Raw genomic sequence first — 21,738 nt, 5'->3', positions numbered from 1 at the left:
ATGGGTTGATCTGGCACATCTACTCATTGCAGTATAGGTAAAGCCCATCTGTTGCCGCAGATTCACAGTTGCCACATTAGAAAAAAAAATTTCCAAATGGACTATTCTCAAGGTGTCCCTTGCCCTCAGTTCCATGATTATCTTCCTATACAAGGCTGAATCTCATGCTATTGAACTAATTTGTCTCCATCTAGAGGCGACACTGGATCCTCAGAGCAGCTGACTCAGATGCAGGCAGCCAGGTAGAGATGCCTTATGTCAGCCTCAGCCCTAGCAGGAGCAGTCAAGACAGCATCAATACCCAAAGATGCAAATTGGCTTTGGAGATTTAAGGGAAAGTGCAGTTGCACGGCAGAAAAGATCTGGGAGGCTATTCCCAACAAAGAAAGGGCGAGGAAAGGGGTAGAGTAGCTTTCAACTATTGGACCGGCTGAGTAAAAAGGGATGTTGGGTTGGTAGAGTGCATGTCACAAGCAGGAGAAAAGAGAGCTGAAAATAGCCAGATACAGAACTGGGCAGGACCTAGAAGGGAAATTTAGGTAAAGAAATTGGAAGCTAATGTGCAAGTATTCAAAAAGGGTAGATGGGTGAAGGACACGTTGGATAAACTTGAAGGGTGCATTGTGAGACAGTGAAACCGTAAAGAAGGAGGAAGCTGAGATGACATAGGCTTGAACCAGAGTGGTGGTTACAGGGATAGAAGGGAAAGTATGCATCTTAGACATTGTACAGAAGTAGAACCAGCAGGATTTAGCAATCTGGACATGAGTGGAACAGGAAAGAAGTAAAATGTAACACTCAGGCTTTGAGTTTGGATGACTGGGAATATTGTGTAATTAACCACAGTGACAGAATAGAGGAAGAGGAGAGATCTCCTGTTTTGTTTCATTTTCATTTGATATGTGTATAGGAACAATTGATAACACTATTAGAATTAAAGATTTATTTTATGCTGCTGTATCTAATACGTGGTAGTTATGTCTACATCACAGCATAACAACTACAGAGCACCCTCTATTCCCCGTGAGCAAGGCAGGGATTATTCATTTTCATGTCTTGTATCACTCACAGCTGTCTGCTGTGATTGCAGAGAGTCAAATTACCCCATCCTACATTCACATTAAACCAAATTTGTTTGGGAAGCAGGATACATAAAGTGGGTGTGTTAATAGCAGATAATTTTCTGTCTGAGTATGACTGAGGTCAAAATGGATACATTAGTTACACTGTGTGGTACTCTAGCACTATTGTACTTGTAGATCCAAATTCTGCTTTTCACTTACACCCTGTCAAAGTCTGGGGTGGGAGTGCAGACAAGTTGAGTGGTTTGATTTTACTGTATCAGAATACCATACTACCTAGTCTCATTTTTCATACATTTTCCTTTTTTTTTTTCAGTAACAGTATTTCCCAAGCCAAATGTTCAAAAATGTCTCTCACAATGGAAAACACATTAATCTTCTTCTTTATGATTTCTGATAAAGGCTAGCCAGCCATTGCTCTCGGCTCTACTCTCACGGGCTCTGCAGATTAGAGAACATTAACTAAAGTTTAGCAAAGAGTGGCATAATATTGTCGGTACTTTGCATCCCTGATGCTATGTCCAGAATCAGGCAAATAAAGTAAAAATTGGTGTCTGTCTGTTACTTAAGCTTTGGAGAAGAGTTATTGGCTGCAGAAATCTCTCCCCCCCCCCCTTGTCAAGCCTGATTCCCCACTCTGGCACTTAGTGTTCAGAAGGTGGGGGCCCGAATTCTAAAAATTAATACTGGCCATTCCAGGCTGGTATTAAACTCCCAAGGTTACAGCTTCTCTCTGACCTTGGATGGGTAGATGCTGCCACAACCCAAGTGCAAAAAAACCCTTTGGACCCAGGAAGGCGCACTTGGGAATTCCTGCCTGTGGGGTACCCTCAAGCCCTTTCACCCCACCCCTCCTCCAGGGAAGAGCTGAGAAAGAAAACAAAGGAAATCAGCTGTTGTCACTACCTAATTAAACATATGCACAAACCTCTTAGGACTCAAAAACTCAATCCTGTTCTTAAAAATGGTAAATTTTATTAACAAAAAGAAAAAGTACATCTGGAACATAGGCTATTGATAGATTTTTAAAAGAGCAAATATAATAATTAAGTATCAAGAATGGTTTTCTTGAGGTCCAGCTTAAAGGTTACAAGCAAAACAAAAGCAACTGGGAGAGAAGTCCACAAGCCATACAAAAATAAAAAGAGAAACCTAATTGCATCTTTCTAGACATTTCCTGATCTACTTACATATATGGGGTTTTAAATAAGTAGTTTCTAGGTATGATTTGATGATTTTTCATACGTGACTTAAAGCTTCTTACAGCATTGCTGCTCTGTGTCTCCTCTCTGGGAGAGCAACAGAGAGACAGACAAAGGGAAAGTTGTTTTTTTCCCCCAATTTTAAAGAGTTCTAGCCCTCCCATTGGCTCTTATGATCAGGTGCCCTCTCCCTTCCTTTTACCTATGGGCTTTTTTTAACGCTTTACAGGTAAAGCAAGTAGAGAACAGCTACAAAATCCCTGTTAGTAGCTGGCTGGGTCTCCATAAAAGGGAGCTACCCCTCTTCCTGCCCTCCCCTTTCAATTATCACACCTCTCTAAAGCCTGGCCATTGCTGCATAACTAAATACAAATTCAAATATTTATGTACCACATGAACACAATTGTACAGTGCAGATAGCTTTAAGCATATGTTAGACTTCTCTGCGACCTTTAACATCCCATCAACAGCAGCTAAATTTAAAAAGTAAAGTCTATTTAACAAGTTAGGGCCTTTTAAAAAGCTTTGGGTTTGATAAAGACACATTTTCCTATTAGCAATATCTGTGCTTGAAACACTTGAGGCAAAAGAGAAAAAGTTATTGAGTTTCCTGTGCTGCAGAAAGATGATAGGGGAAGGTTAATCTGTATCTAATACCATCATGCTGCAGTCTTGTGGACAGCCTGCAACCACTCTAAGATCTCTTGATGAGGCTATTGAACTACAATGACACTAGTCTCAGCCAAATTATCCTGCTCATTTTCTTGCTTGAAGAAACTGCAACATTCAGGAGTATTTGTGATGTGGCTGCCAAGCAATTAAAAGAGCACTGACATCAGTGCTACAGTCTAGACCTCTGATTGCAGGATATCACCTTTACCTTCCAGGGTAATGGCCAACCATAACTCGCCAAACCACCCCCCCCCCCAATAATATGGAGCAAATGAAGACTGGATTCGGGTTACATCAGAAAAACAGCAAGACAGAGAAGACTTCCAGCAACAAAGAGATCCAATTTCTTGCCCAACCTGTCCATAGGCAACACATTCTCCACATGGCATGAAGTTACACTCTGAGAGTGCTTGTTGAACCTTCCAAGCTTAAATTTCAAATGATGGGTGTTTATCTTGGGGATCAATGTGACTCAAAGTGTGATGAGCCTTCTCGGTACTAACAAACCAGAGTAGATATATCTATTCTCCTTGTTCTTGGGATATCTCTGGGGCAGGAACCCTGCCCTCCTCTCCTGGGCACAGGACTAGATTCCTTGTGGGGCACAGACTGATTCTGGCTGCTGACCTAGCACTAATAGCAGAAAGGGGTAAAACACCCAGGCCGAGTTCCCTGGACTGAGGACAGACCTAGCAACCCGTATCCTTCTGTGGGGGCAGCAGGTGTTGAATGGTCAACATTCATCAGCAGTTTCCATGTAGTATTATCGGAGACTCCATGGTATTGCTAAGTATCACTGTAAGAAAATGACTGCTGTAGTACTGCTCCTACAAGGACATGTTGAGATTTCAAAATCTTATTTCGTCAAATGAAATTTTAACACAGCATTTCAGACACTGTTCTTTTTCATTTTCTTTTGGACATTATTTCTCCCTTTCCATATGTATATTTCTCCCTTTCCATATGTATATTCAGTGCTGTGTTATTGGGGTGACTTCTCCATCCACAGGGCTGGCAAAATGAAGAAACAGATGTTTGATGTTAAAATGTTACTTGTTGCTTGAAGTTAAAAGGTTTGTTTGATTTTCCAGAGTACATCTTCCATGAGAGTCTGGTTAACGATACATACAAAAGGCACAGGGAAGGGGGCAGGCTGAGAGAGGGTGTCAATCAATCATGTTGAATATGATAATGTAGTAATGCGCTTATGCCACTAATCAGATTCAGATTTTCTGTGCTTAATTATTGTTTATTGCAGTTGCTCAACCACCACAAAGTTTTTAATTAGTACTGCTGTATTAAAAATATCCCTATAGGAGTTGAGCTGTTTCACTTAAATGGAAGTTAGTGAAATGTGTTTTAAAGTCTAGTTTGAAATTTCCAACAATAGGAGTCTAATGTAAGAAGCTATAAAGTGGTCTCCCCATTCTACCTGTCATAGTGGGGCTAAATTCTGGAAGGAGAGTCACTGTTGTGAGACCTGGAGTAGACAGGTATGGGAAACAGAAGCACTGGGAAAGTAAATCTAGTAAGATGCGGAGTACAAGACCTAGATTCTCAGCTGTGCCATCCATGGGAGGCAGTTGAGATGGGGGCACAAAACAGCCAGGCGTATCATGCTGATTCTGAAAGTTGTTCTATGCTACGCCAACCTTGTCATGGATTAGAGCTGCCTTGGGGCTGCTCTATGTCCTCCAAGGGGCTGCCCACTATCTAAAGAATGTCAAAGTACAGTACTACTCTGGCCAGGCCTCCAACATGACCCTACATGGGAAACAATGGAACGGCTGATGTAGGAGACAGCAATACTATCTATATGCCAAATGGGGTCTCTCCCACACCAAGAGAATCCTCAGATGGGGAGTTCTGGTGGCTTTCTGGCCTCTGTGCCTCCAGCAAAGTAGAGGGACCAGAATAAGTTTACAGGGCTAGTTTCTGTAATGTAAGTGCACATGCTACTATATTTTTTAATGTGAAGGACACAGAAGATTAGTGTCTTACTGGTTTTGATATGTATTTTGTTACATTTGTCATTTGTATACCTTCTGGGTCCATGGATTAGTTCCTAACCACGGTCTATATTGAGCCATCAGCTTTTTTAGCATCATCCCTATTGATTTCAACAGAAAGTTCAGTTTAAAAATGGTTGGCATAATATTTACTTATTCAATTTTGTTTAAAGAAAAATAGAAGCCTCTCTCCTGTAGTTTGGGTGCCTCTCTCATACTTTAAAAACCATACACTCCATCCAACACAATACAAAGGACTGCCCATTCATATCCACAAACCCCTACCTCCCAACCTTAGCTCCCCTCCTCAAGAACCTGAGAAAATAAATGGACTGTTCAGAGGGACTGGAAATCTAAATGCAGGCGCTGGCAGACCAAAAGAGGAGTGAGCTATGAAGAGGAGGCAGATTGCCTGCCCCCTCTCCCCGCTGCCCAGAGAACAACTTCCCAGCAGCTCCCTCTTGTTTATATTAATGAGACTCTAGCTCAAGCATTTCAGCTGCTCAACTGTAGCAGTCTGGCATGGGGAGAAAGGTGCTGTCTCAAGTAATCAGTTTCTAAGCCATCTTCAAGAATTATAGGTTAAAACCAACACCTAGAATTGCCCCTGGAAGCTCACTGGCATCCAGTGTAGATCCCAGAACACTGGTTATTGTGCTCACAAAGAGCAACTCCACAGCATTCTGCACTTGTTTCAGATTCTGAATGCACCCACGTAACAGCATTCTGATCACGAAGAGGCAAAGGCATGGATAATTGTGCACTTGAGAGAGGAATGGCCCACGAATATAAAATTTAGTATTTGAGGTTCAAGTGTACCATGTGAGACACAGGGTCTAATGGTGTGAAGAAAAGTAGGGCTCTGTTCTGAGTTCAAATTCTGGCACTGGAATTCACCGACTCTCTCTTTAGCCATGTATAAACTACAAACTTTGTGGATGAAATCCTGGCCCCACTGAAGGAATTTTGCTATCAATGGGGCTAAGATTTCACCCTTTGCCTCCATTTCTCACCTATAAAACAGGAAAAATACTTAAACTACCTAACAAAGTTGTGGATTAATTCATTATTTTTGTAAAGCACTATGAAGATAATTAATGTATATTGTTGTCTGCTCTGTGTATTTAAGTATCCATGCACATGTAAAGTGAAAGAGCAAAACAGATCTTTCAGAACACTCATCTCAGCCAAATGTGAATAACTTTGTTAATTTTCTGACTTTTTCCAAAGAGTTAACATTTTCCCCCACAAGTGTGCTAATCTTTAGAGTATCTGAGACAATCCATCAATTATAGTAGTGTACTATAGTACTTTAACCTTTTCAATATTCAGCAGTTGAATGGCTGGTCTTCCCATCTCTCCCTAATTAAAGCCCCACCATTCACTGCCCAACTTAAAGTATGATTTAAAAAAAGGAAACGGCACATTATTTTTCTCTTCACTGATGGAGGTTGGAACGTGAAGGAGAATGCAAATTAGGAAGGAAATGAGACACAAACTATAACTAAATAGGTTTCAGAGTAGCAGTCGTGTTAGTCTGTATTCGCAAAAAGAAAAGGAGTACTTGTGGCACCTTAGAGACCAACAAATTTATTTGAGCGTAAGCTTTCCTGAGTTACAGCTCACTTCATCGGACGCATTCAGTGGAAAATACAGTGGGGAGATGTATATACAAAGAACATGAAACAATGGGTGTTACCTGATCACTCTTGTTACAGTGTGTATGGTAAGGTGAGCTATTACCAGCAAGCGAGCGGGTGGGGAGGGGGGGGAACCTTTTGTAGTGATAATCAAGGTGATTTCCAGCGGTTGACAAGAACGTCTGAGGAACAGTGGGGGGTGCGGGAGTGAAATAAACAAGGGGAAATAGTTGTAAATAGTTGTTTCCCCTTGTTTATTTCACTCCCGCAGCCCCCACTGTTCCTCAGACATTCTTGTCAACCGCTGGAAATGGCCCACCTTGATTATCACTACAAAAGGTGTCCCCCCCCGCCGGTAATAGCTCACCTTAAGTGATCACTCTTGTTACAGTGTGTATGGTAACACCCATTGTTTCATGTTCTCTATGTATATAAATCTCCCCACTGTATTTTCCACTGAATACATCCGATGAAGTGAGCTGTAACTCACAAAAGCTTACGCTCATATAAATTTGTTAGTCTCTAAGGTGCCACAAGTACTCCTTTTCTTGTTGTAACTAAATAGAGACTCTTTCTACAATCTCCAAACTTAAGTCCTTTTCAGATGTTTAGCTTTCTATTGCTAGAGATTTAGCTTCTTATAGTCAATCTAGTACTGTGATATCTAAGCACCATCTTAGAACCAGAGGTTTCCAACAACAGCTATACTTTCCTATAAGGCAAAGTATGAAGATTTAAGACTCTTGTTTTCATATACTTTTATACCTGAACTGAATTTTGCTATCTCTGATCAGCTATAATAATACAATATGATAATTATCTCATGGATGTCAGCAAATATACAACCCAACAGAGGAGACAAACATGATATATTATAGACTCCTCTTCCTCTGTCAGGGAATGGAAATGCTATGCTCATAGTAGGGGGAAGAAACTGATGTCTATCACTCAACAGTAATCCCTCCAATCACTTCAGGATGTAGAATGTCTGAGCAGTGAACATTCCATAGCATATGCAGATAAAACTCCGGAGCAAGGGCATAATTAAATATGTTTGGCAGATTGTTAGGTCAAAAAAGAGATAAGCACTAGTATAAAAAAGCATGCGCAAACTAAAGAAAGTTATTTAATTTTCCTTTATTTTTAAAATATATGTGGGATAGTTGCTTCTTGATTTAATGGTGTAACTTACCTTCACAGTGAGAGTGAAACCTATTTTGAACTGTGGTCTAATTGTTCTCCCCTGTTGTTCAATACAGATAGCTGAAGGGAAAACAAAAGTTGGTTCAGCAGTAAATAATTGCATGTAAAATACGATTTTGAAACCCGGCTAGCCCTGTGCCCTCTAGAAAGGCGGGAAAACCAAAACATCTAAATTCAAAACTATTTTACATTTTCAAGCCCAAAGCACTCTAGTTAATGGAGCTCTGTGCCATGTTCTACATTTCAGGCTGCTAATCTTCACTCAGGCGCCGATTTTGCAAGGTGTTTTGCCTTCACAGAATACCTTGTTGCATCAGGGCCTCAGTTTCTGTTACCAGAGCTCAGATATGGAGGACATGCCTGTACTTTACCGTGTTAGCTTCTTTTTTTGCCTCTCCTCGCACCCACCCCCAACCTCCCCTGCACGCACACAGAAGATAGCGAATCACAAAGAAAAACTGAAAGCAACATTGCTGGAAGCACCACACTGATTTTTCATTAATTTACTTTTAATCCTGGGGGACAGCAGCCCAGATCATAGCCTTCCCTGAGAACATGTTGACATGACTTCAAAAGTAGTCAAGAAGCTTTGAACTTTAAAAATAGTTATTTCCTTTTTTGGAAAGAAAACTAAGCATAGATAAAGAAATAATTAGGGTCTGTAGCACTTTATCTATTATAGTCCCATCCCAAAATGTTAGACTAAAGGACCTCTCAAGGTCCCTTCCAGCTCTACCTTTCTATGGTTCTATACCCTCACACATACAGCAAAGTACTTCTTAGGATAGGCCAAATGTCGTCTCAGCCAGCACGTGCATGCACATGTGCACATACACACAACCTCTGACTGAGTCCTATTCAACTCTAGTTCCTTTGTAACTGCTTTTTTTTGGGTGGGGAGGGGGGGATTGGAAGACTGCTCAAACTCCTTCCCTGAACACATTTCTAAGGACCAAGCCACCTTGTTTCATGGAATTATCCAAGTGGTTTATCTCCTCCTCACAGTCCCAGTCTTTGTTTGCTGCCTTCGGAACCTCTCTTTGTCTGCAACTACTGTGAAATTCAAAGATGGGGGATTGGTGAGAGGGGCACTTGCACTCAAGAGTTGGCAATGATTATTGCCAATTGATGGCTCCATGACAAAGCCAAGGGCATGTTTCATGTCTGCACCACCACCTATCTGCCTCAAGTTGTTTGACCATTGGAATCATCTGCAATAGTAGTTTTGTTTTTTTAAACTTTAATTGTGTGATTCCTTCCTATCAGTTATACCTCTTATTTCGTTATGTTTATCAAATGTAGATTTTGCTGCTATGGCCACATTAGGCAGTCTCTGCTTAGAAGCACAGGAATCTTATCAGAAACAGTCACACATAACATAGCCAACTGGACTGGGTTACACTGCCCTTTTATATGGTATCTAGTGCTTCCAGGCAGTTCTTGCCTCTTGGAAGTGAGTGGAGGCTTTACCACTGACTTCAGTGGGTGCCGGGTCAAGTGCTAGCTCAGCTGTGCTGGAACCAACAAACCCCTTCTATCAAGATAGACGAAGGGAATTGATATCAGTTAGGCTGCTGAGACCACCACTTATCAGGATGACCAGTATTATCTTATTGTTTACTTGTCTTCCTCCATCGTTGTGTATCCATCAGTTATCTCCGGTCTTAGTCTGTAGGCTCTGTGGCACTTTTTGTTTTGTGTTTGTGCAGCACCTAGCAAAATGGAGTCTTGATACATGACTAGGATTGCTAGGCACTACGGTAATACAAAGAAGGTCAAATTTAGGCTGCTAGGTAAGAGATTAAAGTCCAGGGTAAGATGATGGTGTAGGGAGAAGGCTTTTAGGTTAATTGGGAACTGCAGAACCTTTTGGGAAAGGAGACTATGCAGGAAGGATAGGCTCCATCTAAACCTAAGCAGCTAACACCAAAGCTGCACAAACAGCACAGGAGCAATTCACAGATACACTCAGCAGCACTGACAACAGTTCTTACGACTGAGAAATCCCACTAACCTCATTGGCAGCTGTGGCTGCCGGGAACCTTTGATAAATCAGGCCACTTTTTTTGTAATAAGTGCTCTAAAAATGGATTTGGATACCTACATTTCGAACTGTTGGCTCAATATTTCATAAAGGTTAACTGAAAATACATCATAGAATTTATTTTGCCCTTTGACCTATGCCAGTGGGACTAGTAGTCTTTAAAATGTACTAAAGCTGCTGACAAGAGTTCCTGTGACAACTTTTTAATGTAACTTGTTGCCTTTTTTCTGGTAATTAAAATAATATCAAATTGCTAGAGAAAACCAGTGATGAAGTTCAAGTAAACTTCTGTGCTATCACATGGTGGCAAAAGTAGAGCAGAGCTGCTGACCACAACTAATGAACTTGAGAAGAATTAAATTAGAAGCCGAACAAGAAAAGGTTCAGAAGGAAGAAGAATGCAAAGAGATTAGAGTGTTTAATTAACATTACCCCTGACCACTGTTCCCTCTAAGCTGTGCGCCTGTGCACATAGATCCTAAAACCGCACACACGGCAAAACTGCACGCGCACAAAAATTGGCACAGAAGCACAATAATTTGCACAGAAGAAATTTTTTGCGCACACGGCCTGTCAAAAATTAGAGGGAACATTGCCCCTGACACATAACGAGTAAGAAATGGTGAAGCAGATTTAACTGTGGACTCACTCATGTTCCTAGTACTTTTTATTCTTCTTTAATACATCATGACAAGTTTAGAACTTCGTATCAAACTTAACCTGCCACTTTCTGGGATAATACAGGTTCTGCTGAAGTCAGTGGGAGCTTTGCCCTGGATTTCAATTGGGCTAGTATTTCATTCAAAGTTTTGAGGGTATTATTTAGTTTTTCCTCAAACTGTGGGGATACACAGCAAAGTCATGAACTAATGCACTTCATACCCTGAGTACCAACTTACTGGGCCCACAAACCCTTGAAAGCCATGATTATCCCCTTCCCAGTGGTTGTGACCCTCTTCGAAAGAATTTCCATGGATCTGGTAGGACCACTGGAGAAGATGAGGACTGGGTACCAGTACATCCTAGTAATAGTGGACTATGTCACCCAGTACCCCAAGGCCTTCCCCCTTCAAGTCAGCACAGCCACTCATATCGCCCCTGAGTTGCTGAAGCTATTCACCCAGGTCAGGGTACCAGGGAGTTCTTAAGCACACAGGGGATCAACATGACATTGAAACAGATGAAGGAGCTATGTGACCTCTTAACAACGTCAGTCTATTACCCTCAGACAGATGGGCTAGTCAAGTGCTTCAATAAAACCCTAAAAGAGATGCTGTGAAAGTTCATCCCCAAGGGCCTGCAATGTTGGGATTGGCTGTTCCCATCCCTTCTTTTTGATATCTGTGAGGTGCCACCAGAGGTGAAAGTAACTTAAAGGACTTACCAGTACGCCGGAGTCCTGAGTGGGGGCGTGGCCTCAACTGGAAGAGGCGATTTAAAGGCCCTGGGGCCTTTAAGTCACCCCGGAGCTACCAGCAGCAGAGGCAGCTGGGAGCCCCGGGGCTCAGGGGTGAATTAAAGGGCCTGAGGCTCCGGCTGCCGCAGCCAGAGCTCCGGTGGCACTTTAAAGGTTCCAGAGCTCCCCGCAGCGGCCGGAGCCCCGGGCCCTTTAAATCCCCGCCAGAGCCCTGTTGCCACTACCTGTAGCGGCGGCAGGGCTCCGGCGGTGCTTTAAAGGGCCTGGGGCTCCCCACAGTGGCAGGAGCACCAGGCCCTTTAAATCACCGCCGGGGAAGCCAGTCTGGTCTGGCACAGCATACTGGCTCTTGCCGGTACGCCGTATCGGACTGGCTTACTTTCACCTCTGGGTGCCACTAGACTCCATGGGGTTCTCACCATTTGAGTCTCTGTACAGGAGAGAACCCCATGGGGTGCTAGACCTACTCCAGGAGACATGGAAGGAGCAGCCACCCCTTAAGCCCAATGTAGTCCAATACATAATCCACATGCAGGAGGATTTAGACAGGCTAGGGGCATTTGTTCGGGAAAACTTGCTGCAATCCCAACAGAACCAAGAATGAGGCTATAACAGCTGGCTAGCCAGTAGGTGATGTACCTGGGCTATTGAGCTGGAGGAGGGAGTCTAAGGCCACTTAGTCAGCAAAGTACAGGCCCTAGAACAATGCTCTATACCATCCACAAAAAAAGCTGGTTTCGCTTCCTAGGCCTTGCCAGGTACAAGAGATGCTTTCTGCCCAATATTGCCACTATTGCAGTGCCCCCGACTGACCCAATAAAGGACCCAACCTGAAAAAGATCAAGTGGTCTACGGCCTGCTATAAGGTATGCCAGGAGCTAAAAGAGAAACTGAGCCAAGGGCCAGTGCTCACACACGCCAACTTCACAAGAGGTTCATGTTACAAATGGATGCCTCTCATGTAGGAATGGGAGTGATGCTTTCTCAAGATATTGATAGAGAAGAGCACTGTACCTCAGTCGGAAGCTGTTCCCACGAGAAATATCCTATTAGGTCATTGAGAAGGAGGCCCTGTCTGTAAAATGGGCCATGGATGCCTAAAGGTATTATTTTGGAGGAAACCCCTTTCATTTGGTGACAGGCCATGTGCCATTACAGTGGCTATACTCTATGAAGGATACCAACCCCATCATCATGAGTTGGTACCTGTCCTTGCAACCTTACAGCTTCCAGATATTTCACAGGGCTGGGAAAGACCATAAAAATGCAGACATCCCCTCCCCCCTCCCCCCCCCCCCCCCCGAGAGCCAGGGGAGTGCAAGGACCACAAGACAGTGCCCCAGCACAGAATCGGAGAGTGATGATGTGGGATGGGGTGTGTGAACCCCTCACTGCACAGCAAATGGTTGAAGAGTAGCTCCAGATTCAGGAGGCCCCACCCCTTCTCCCATGCTGAGTGTCCTTCACTTGGGGGCAGGGTGACCACCTGATATGGCAACTGGCAGGAGGTGGACTCTGGACCCATTCACACTACCATATAAGAGATTCAGCATAAGCAACTGCTTAAGAAACAATAACTGCAAATTCACATGAGCAGATTCAACACTCTGCTGAATACATTCAAATACATCATACCTACCTGTGGTGAGCTAAGTTATCTATTTCTCATGTTCAGGTTTCCATGAATAATTCAAAGTGCACCTCTACTTGCAGCAAACAATCCAAGAGAAAGTGTTCTTGGATTGTTTCTTTATTTTTTTCACATAATATCTGACAATGCAGAAAGATAATATGAAAAGCTCCCTCCTCTGTATTTTATCTTGGCAACTTCTTAACAGGACTGGCAAATGAGCCCCATTCCCTCATGGGCTCTGTTCCCAATGGAGTCATCTTAATGACTTCCAGCCTTGAACATAGTCTTGAAGATTTCACTCTGAGTTATGAAACCACCATCACAGAACACCACAACTTTCCCTTTGCAGTGGAATTATTTGTTCCAACTGTTCAAAGTTTCTGTTCCATATGAACACAAGCTTACTGAAAAAACCTGAGGGAGCCAGTACTGTGTGATATTCTGAATTCTTCAAATGATTTAAGTCAGAGGGCTAGATTCTCCAGTCTACTAAGGCCACTTTACACTACTTAGTAGCTGAGATAGCCCATGGAGAATGCCACCATATAGAGATGGCACTATCATCTCCCCAACAAACCACCACCTGTTCCCCTTATTTAAGATGTGGATTGTATGTTGGGGACATTCTGAAGGTACAGCAAGGAGGGCAGGGTGTGGAGAAGCAGGGTTCTGCTCAGTCTTACTTTCCATTGGCCTAATGTCTCCAGTGGAGTACGTTTGGGGCATCCCATGTGCAGCCCTAGCCTGCACCAAGGCAGGTGACTGAATCGAGAAGCTGACACTGGTTTCTTGCAATCCCCCTCTTCACTACATCCTAACCCAGGTAGGATGGAGTAGAAAATCCTGCCCAGAATCTTTGTTTTGTCCAAATAAGAGTGACCTTGAGTAGAATATATTGGAAGCATGGTTAAAGTTTTACAAAACTAAGCCATCCCTTGTCAAAATGTTCAGACTATTTTTTTAAATAAAATTACTTGCACAATATCTGTGTCATCAGAATGCATATCATGTGAGCTCTGTGCTGGTAAATGAAATCAAGGGTTACATATATTTACACTATGGAATCAGCAAATCAGCTAAATGTTATAATCCAGGATCCATTTTTAACTTCCTTGTAATGGTGTATAAACAAGGTGCTAAGAGCTATAGTGCACTATCTAAATACTTATTTGGTTGGTGCGTATGAATAAAAGCATAGGCGGGTTGGTGGTCCGAAGGCTTTCACATAACACAAGCAACCATGAAGATTGAGCATCAGGCTTGATCCTGCGCTTACCAAAATCCCATCAACTTCAGTAGACTCAAGATTAAGCCCTTAGTGAACAGGAATAAAGATAAATAAAAATAAACATTGAAGATTGCTTACTTCTATATGTATTCCTTTAAGAGGCCCAAGAAAAAGGTCTGGTTTTCCCAGTGTTCCACTTCTGCTTGGAAATTATTTAGCTATTTCCTCCATCTTTACAAAGAAAAAAAAAAAAGTGTTTACTTTCCCTTTGGGGTTCTCTTTCCACAAATGAGCCATTTCAAAAATGGGCTCAAATAAAATATAGGGTCTGCCTGGTGCTTTCCAGAAAGTGGTGTCTGACAGCAAAGGAGTTGTAATCTGGTATCTGATGCATACGCAAATACATCTGTGAATTCATCCATCTCTCCCCAAAGCTGAGGTGTATATTCCCAGTGGAAACCCTCTGCTATAAATTGAGAAAAAAGAAAAACAAAAAAACACAAACATGCTTCTATTTATGTATATGATTTATTTTGGTTCTCAGCTTTTCATTAACTATTTATTGAAACGAGGATCTGAAAGCCCAGTCAGTAATAGATTTTCTCTTGACTTGCTTCAAGGTGTTAATATTTTTGGAACAAGGACTTTTGTTCACTGGAAACTATTGTGGAGGACTGAATTTGAACCTCAGCAACTTGACTATTCTATTTCCCAAGTGGCATTATGACATGAACAGTTCTCCCTCCTATATGTTGAGATGCTGTCATCCAATCATAAACTGTGGCAAATATTTCAGGTTATAAAAGCTTAGCAATAGATTGCTATATGATTAACTACTAAACACTTTAAAATGTATACTTGTCTTACATGCACATCATGATACATCATACATGAAGATTTTTATCAATCATTTATTGGTGATGTTGCCTTTAAATTGTTACTTTGAAATATACAGGGCAATACATACGAAGTAAGTCAAGATGATCATTAGTAATTAAGACTATTTATATTGCTGCAGCACCTAGTTGCAATCAAGACCATTGTGTTAACTGCTGTACAACACATGGTAAGAAGCTTACAATCAAAAGGTCTTGATCCTGAAAGCACCTCTGTGCAGACAGACCTCTGCAACTATGTGGACTCTTGTTGACTTCAATAAGGGCTTAGACAAAAAAGTGATGGGGATAACATGATGGATTCATGTTCCTACAGATTACATAGTCAAATGCTTAGCAGGTCCAAGTGTAACTGTAATGATTTGCATAGTAATTTGTAATGTGAGTTAACAGTTTTCTTCTGCTAATTTTATTGCAGATATAGAGTCACTCAAAAGCAAAATTTGGTTTTAAGGAAGAAAAACATAAGAAATCTTACTGGGGGAGAGAGAGAAGTGAAAGAATTTCATACTGTTCCACCCAAAAAGCTAAATTCTGTCTAGTAAGTGCTAAGCAACAGGCTTCTCTGAAAGCTGAATTTCAGATAGGAGCCACATTTGCCCACCCAACAGCAGCATTTGGAATAGAAGCTGCACATCTCATCCAGGAATAGGACTTGGAACCGGGCACTCTTAGCGAAGGATAAAATGGGGCCTTTTACAGCTTAGTTATTGTGTCTTTCTTACTTGGCTTGTATTCACTTGTCATTTAAGTAAGAGAATTTTAAGCTTAGTCTAAATTTTAGATTGATCCCTCGTGCATTCTGAAAAATCATTCCTGAGTCCAAGAAGTTCAATTTCCCTTGCTTACACTTTACTGTAAGTGTTAGTTTGGCAATGCTCAAAGCTACAAAGCATGGATGTCATGTTCCTCCTCCACTTCAGCACACTTCATAGTAACTCTTGTCATTTGATTACATAGTAAATATTAGGTAGTGGCAGTTTAACTATAAATTAACTGCCATGCTTATACAAATTAAATAGAGGATTCTCTCTCTCCTTTAAAACCAGGGTGGCTTACATAGTAATTACTCTTGGTCCTACTATGCATTTTACCAAGTAATCTGCAGGAACATGTAATTATCTTATCACCTCTTCACTTTCTTCTTTTCTCATTCCATTTCAGAACTGGCTTCCTAATTCTCCAGACTCATTACACTTCTGCCACCTGCTCACTCTGATTTTGCAATGCTGGGCTCCTGTCCCCTCACCTCGACTAGAGAGCAAGCATGTCTCGACAAGCGAGTGCACTGCTCAGCTCATCACAATAATGTTTACAAACACAAGTAGGTGTCCTATTTACATTTATTTTTCAGAAAGCGTGCTAGCATGAGTAAGCCACCCCTCAAGTTCCCGCTGCTGAGAGGACAGCGGAGGCACTGCGGATGTTTGCTGAAGAATAAGCGGGTGACTAGTGCTTCCTAGAGAACTTTGGTAAAGTAGTAACACAGCAGCAGAGCAACATTTTCGTAGGCTAATTTCTATTATGACCAGTCATTTGTCTTTATCTTTTATATATGGGGTTTTGAAGACATTGTTCCATTATCGCCTGAGCTGCAGCCAGGTTTTACTGAGGTCTGGATGGAGCTTGTCAGCTGCTTCTCTTGGCTTGAAAAGACCTGTGCAGCCTCACTGTTGCTTGCAATGAAAAGGAAAGACAGGTTAACAGCAATCAGAGAAACTGAATAGGACCATGCAAGCTCAACATTCTTTCTTGGACCTCTAAGTCCAGTTCTGGGAACATATGCCGACTTGTCCCCATTTGTCAACAACTCTAACTGTTGCAAGGATGCATAACAAAAATCCATCCACAAGTAGCACCAATATGGCAAATAGATTAAAAGGTAAATTATGTTTATATGTTATCTGGGCCCTGTAACTTAATGTGGTAATTTTAGTGTGAATACAGAGACACCAGACACCAAGTACTTTAGCAGAGAACCAAAGAATGACCTCATTCTCAGAAGTCCCTCATTTTATCAATGTCCTACTATTACATACCCTGCCTTCTCTTGAAACTGGAGGACCAAGAACTCTGAATTAAATTTATCTCCAGTAATGTTGATGAAAGTCCTAATACATGCAGTAGTCCCAAAACACTGCATTAAAAATTGCTTTGGTTTTGAAAGCTAACCATTTGTGACCAACTTTCATATCAGATGGACTTTGTACTTTTGCATATGCAAATCTAATGATCACTTCCCTGCAACTGGTATTATGAACATTTCATAAAGGCAATCCATCTCTGTTGGCCTCCTGATACATTAACAATTGCTCATGCCAAATAGTAGGAAATAAATTACCATGCACAGAAACAGTTTTTATCTCATGGTTAAAGTTCAGACATGACAACTATCCTGATCAGAGCAGTGGAAAGGGGGGGAAAAGTGCTTTACAATTCATCTTCACCCTTTCAGTGGAGCCTGCAGAATTCTTAAGATTTTACAGTGATACCATGGAGGCTGAATTAGGTTTCTTACCTTATGTCTTTCCTGTGGTTTATTCGGGAATTTACTGCCATCACTAAGCAATCTTCCAAATACTGCAAGAGACAAACATCATTATAGGCTGAGGACTCTTTGGCTTTACACTTATAAAATAAAATCAGAGCCCAACAATGGAAGCTAATCCTACCAACTAACATTTGTCAGAGTGAGCTATAATAAGATGCAAATCTGATTTCCTACACTCAGACAGCTATAGCATCTGTGACCTTACACAAAGGAAAAAGCAGCTTATATTAAGACAGCTAGTGTATGTCTCCCACCCCAAGGTTTGGTGGGGTTTTTTTTTTCCCATTCTACTGAAATAGTTATGCCAGTTGAAGTATAAAAGAAAAAGCAGGTACTGTGTTCTTAAATAAGTTATACCAAGAGGAAATATGCTAAACATACCATTTCTCTCTGTGCTTGAGCCAGGGCCTGACCCCATTCACATAATTTTAAGTGGAAGCAGGACTGGGCCCAAAAGACATTTCTATAAAAAGCAATCTCACTCCTTCTCTCAGCATGACTTGGGGGGGTGGGGAGGAAACCCTTGCTGTGTTGAAGAGGTAGAAAGACTAGCCCACCTGTCCTCTGCTTCAGCCTAAGAAGAGTGAGGAGCTAAAACAGGCAAACAATCACACTGTCCAAGACAAAGGTGGACCATGTGTCACAGCTGAGTGCAACTGCATCTGTATCTCCCCCTCTATGGTGCACCAAGGGCACCCACTCTCAGACTTCCAGATCCCCAGCCGTCCCCTCTCTTGGGCAGAGGCACACATCTCTTTCCCTCCTGGCTAGGATTTTCCCAGGCTGCACAGATCCTGCCTACATGATTTGCCAAGCAGGTCACACAGCCCAAGTGGGCCTGTTTTGTCTTCCCCTCAGAGGCTGTGTCAAATATAAAGGGAAGGGTAACCACCTTTCTGTATACAGTGCTATAAAATCCCTCCTGGCCAGAGGCAAAACCCTTTCACCTGTAAAGGGTTAAGAAGCTAAGGTAACCCTGCTGGCACCTGACCCAAAATGGCCAATGAGGGGACAAGATTCTTTCAAATCTGGAGGGGGCGGGGAACAAAGGGATTGGTCGGTCTGTGTGATGCTTTTGCCGGGAACTCCTGTAACATTAGTAAGTAATCTAGCTAGAAAATGCATTAGATTTTCTTTTGTTTAATGGCTTGTAAAATAAGCTGTGCTGGAGGAAATGTATATTCCTGTTTGTGTGTCTTTTTGTAACGCAAGGTTTTGCCTAGAGGGATTCTCTACATTTTGAATCTGATTACCCTGTAAGGTATTTACCATCCTGATTTTACAGAGGTGATTCTTTTACCTTTTCTTTAGTTAAAATTCTTCTTCTAAGAACCTGACTGATTTTTCATTGTTCTTAAGATCCAAGGGTTTGGGTCTGTGTTCACCTGTACAATTTGGTGAGGATTCTTATCAAGCGTTCCCCTGGAAAGGGGGGTGTAGGGCTTGGGGGGATATTTGGGGGGAAAATGTCTCCAAGTGGGCTCTTTCCCTGTTCTTTGTTTATAAAACGCTTGGTGGTGGCAGCAGCATAGGGTTCAAGGACAAGGCAGAGTTTGTATGTTGGGGAAGTTTTTAAGCTAAGCTGGTAAGAATAAGCTTAGGGGGTCTTTCATGCAGGTCCCCACATCTGTACCTTAGAGTTCAGAGTGGGGAAGGAACCTTGACAGGCTATAAACAGCATAATTGCCCATAAGTACAAATTAATATACAGCTTGTTCTAAGCAAGCACATTTATTCTTGGGGTGAAATCAGTACAGAGAAAAACATTAAAAACAATAAAAAATAAATTTCACCCCAACTCCAACAAGGGCTCTGGCAAGTCAGTCCTTCAATCCCCACCAAGGGCTTTTGCCTGTGGTTACAAATTTGTAACTGCTTTGGCTCAGAAGAAGCACCTCCATGAGTAGGTCATATCCTTCCAGTCTTTCCCAAGGAGGATTGAGGCCTTCCTTGGATAGAAAGTCCTGTCCATTTTCTGGATCAGAAGGAAAGCCCTGAGTTAGTTTAAACAGAAGGGACTTCTGGATAAGTAGCTTCAATGTCTGTTGGTTCTTAGAGAATCCAGTATATGCAAGTATCTCCATGGGGTGGTGCCTCCTGGGAGATATTAAAATCTGAATGAATTTGCCTAGTCACTTCCCTCCTACCTCCCCCCTTCTTAGTTCCTGGAAGGCTGTGATCCCCCTCCCCCATGGAATTACATACAATCCCTGGCCCATGATATATAAAATTAATACAGTGAGATCTGCCAAAGATATTGCAGGAAATTGCCATATCTGTCACTCCATGATTGGCTGGGAAGTATGTGTCACTCTTTGGACACCCCTAGCTTGCTTTCACTCTTGCCAAGGGAGAGAGCAGAGATTATATTTCATCATCATCATCATAATGGTTTAATCCCCACTATGTTCTATAATACTTTTCCATAAGGGAAGGGACTAGACATGTAAAGTAATTTCTACTCAACATGCACAAGGATTACAGAATCTGAGTAAGGACTTCCAGATCTGATCAATAGAAATTAGACATGGAAAAGACTTTTTAGGTCATTTTATCCAACCCTGTGCAAATGCAGGTTTGGTCCCTATATTCTTCCCTCCTTCATCAAATCTCGTTTTAAATGGCTCAGCAATAGGGCTCCCACTACTTCACTTGGGAAACTACACTCTAATGTACGGTTAGGGATGTTTTCCTCTTACATTTCTCTTTGCTTGGTTTCAATACCAATGGCAATTACTGAATTATTCCACTACAATATATACATAGTCATTTGTAGCTCATTTCCATTCCCATTAACAAGCTTTTCAATACCCTTAAATACTAGGGAAGAAAAATACTTGCAGCTATTAATAAATGCAGCATTCGGTGACATTATAACCCTGCCTGATCAGAGCCTTTTACTAGATATTGGATTGCTTGTTGGAAGTCAATTTTACAACAAACAAACACCGGCATGACATAAATCTCAGTGTTTTAGTTTTCAGATATAATTATTTACCATATTATTCCTCAGGGTGAAAAACATAATGTGTGCAAATGAATTTAGATACACAGCCACTGATTTTCCAGTGGTGATATAATTAAGACTATAAAACATTGCCTATAGCAAACAGCTATTGTGGGAGTCCCTTACATGTACTTATATGCATAGCAACCACATTTGGTCTGTCTTGATTTGCTGTAACAATTTGTCTGTCTTTCTGTCAAAGTAGGCAAAGTCTTCAGTATCCAAGGAAGTTTATAAGAGATTGAAAAAGCAAAATAATTATATCACTCTGCATTTTTGTATCTGAGGGGGAAAAAATAACTATTGCTGAATCAAAATAAATCAAGCTTTTTTTATTGAAGACGACGTATACAAGCATTCTTGTTAAGGATATTTCTTGTAGAAAGTGCCATCCACCTCATAAGAACAAAGTATGGAATTTTAACATTGTGTGTCTCAGTTCTATTTTTCCAAAGTTAATCAGCCATGCACTGACTACAATTGCTCTCAAATAACTATCATTCCAACAATCCAACAACAATAGGTTTAGGACAGTACTAAGTATGATGAGCAATGCAATAGCTTCCTTGATGCAAAAGAAAGTTCCATTAGATTGCTCATCTTTACTGCTACCAAAAGCATTTGCTAAATGCCCCAGTTATGAGCACCATTCAATTTTATTCTTCTTATTCCCTGAGGAAGAAATGGATATATATTGTGGGTCTAGGTGAGCTTTTATAGCACTAGGTTGGAAGAAGAGGTTTGCTTAATAATATAAGTACAAGAGAATGGTGTGGGGGTACACTGAAATATAAACTACTTCACTGGAAATAATTTTAGATATTTTAAAATACACCTTAGAATCTACAAGTAGGAATTTCAGATACTTTATAAAACACTACTTTAAACAGTGAGCTCTGTACAAACATTAATTAAATCTCACCCCCCCCCCCCCGAAGATGTAGAGAAGTATTTTAATACCTATTTGAGGCCAGATTTTACTCTGTTTATGCATCTAAATCTCCCATTAACTTCACTGCGTGCCTCACTTGAGTCAGAGAAACAGGCTCTGTCTGAAGCAGGGGGTGGTGAGCTGATTTGTACGTAGTCGCTTAAGGACAAGTCCCTCCTCAATTACACCTGTGAAATGCCTATTCACCAGGGAATTGTAATTC

The 21,738-nt window shown here is 41.5% G+C and overlaps 1 long non-coding RNA gene across 1 annotated transcript; it reads right to left on the bottom strand.

Annotated features, from left to right (window-relative positions):
• Positions 1-920: 920 nt before the first annotated feature.
• On the bottom strand, positions 921-7,869 carry LOC122465350. The gene is made up of 2 exons (XR_006290118.1): positions 7,798-7,869; positions 921-1,523 (listed from the first exon to the last, which is right to left on the bottom strand). It is a non-coding gene; the product is annotated as an uncharacterized LOC122465350 (long non-coding RNA).
• Between the last annotated feature and the right edge of the window lie 13,869 nt (positions 7,870-21,738).

This window comes from Chelonia mydas, chromosome 4 (genome assembly GCF_015237465.2).
Source record: "Chelonia mydas isolate rCheMyd1 chromosome 4, rCheMyd1.pri.v2, whole genome shotgun sequence".
NCBI lineage: Eukaryota > Metazoa > Chordata > Testudines > Cheloniidae > Chelonia > Chelonia mydas.
This window is presented reverse-complemented; position numbering and strand designations above follow the sequence as displayed.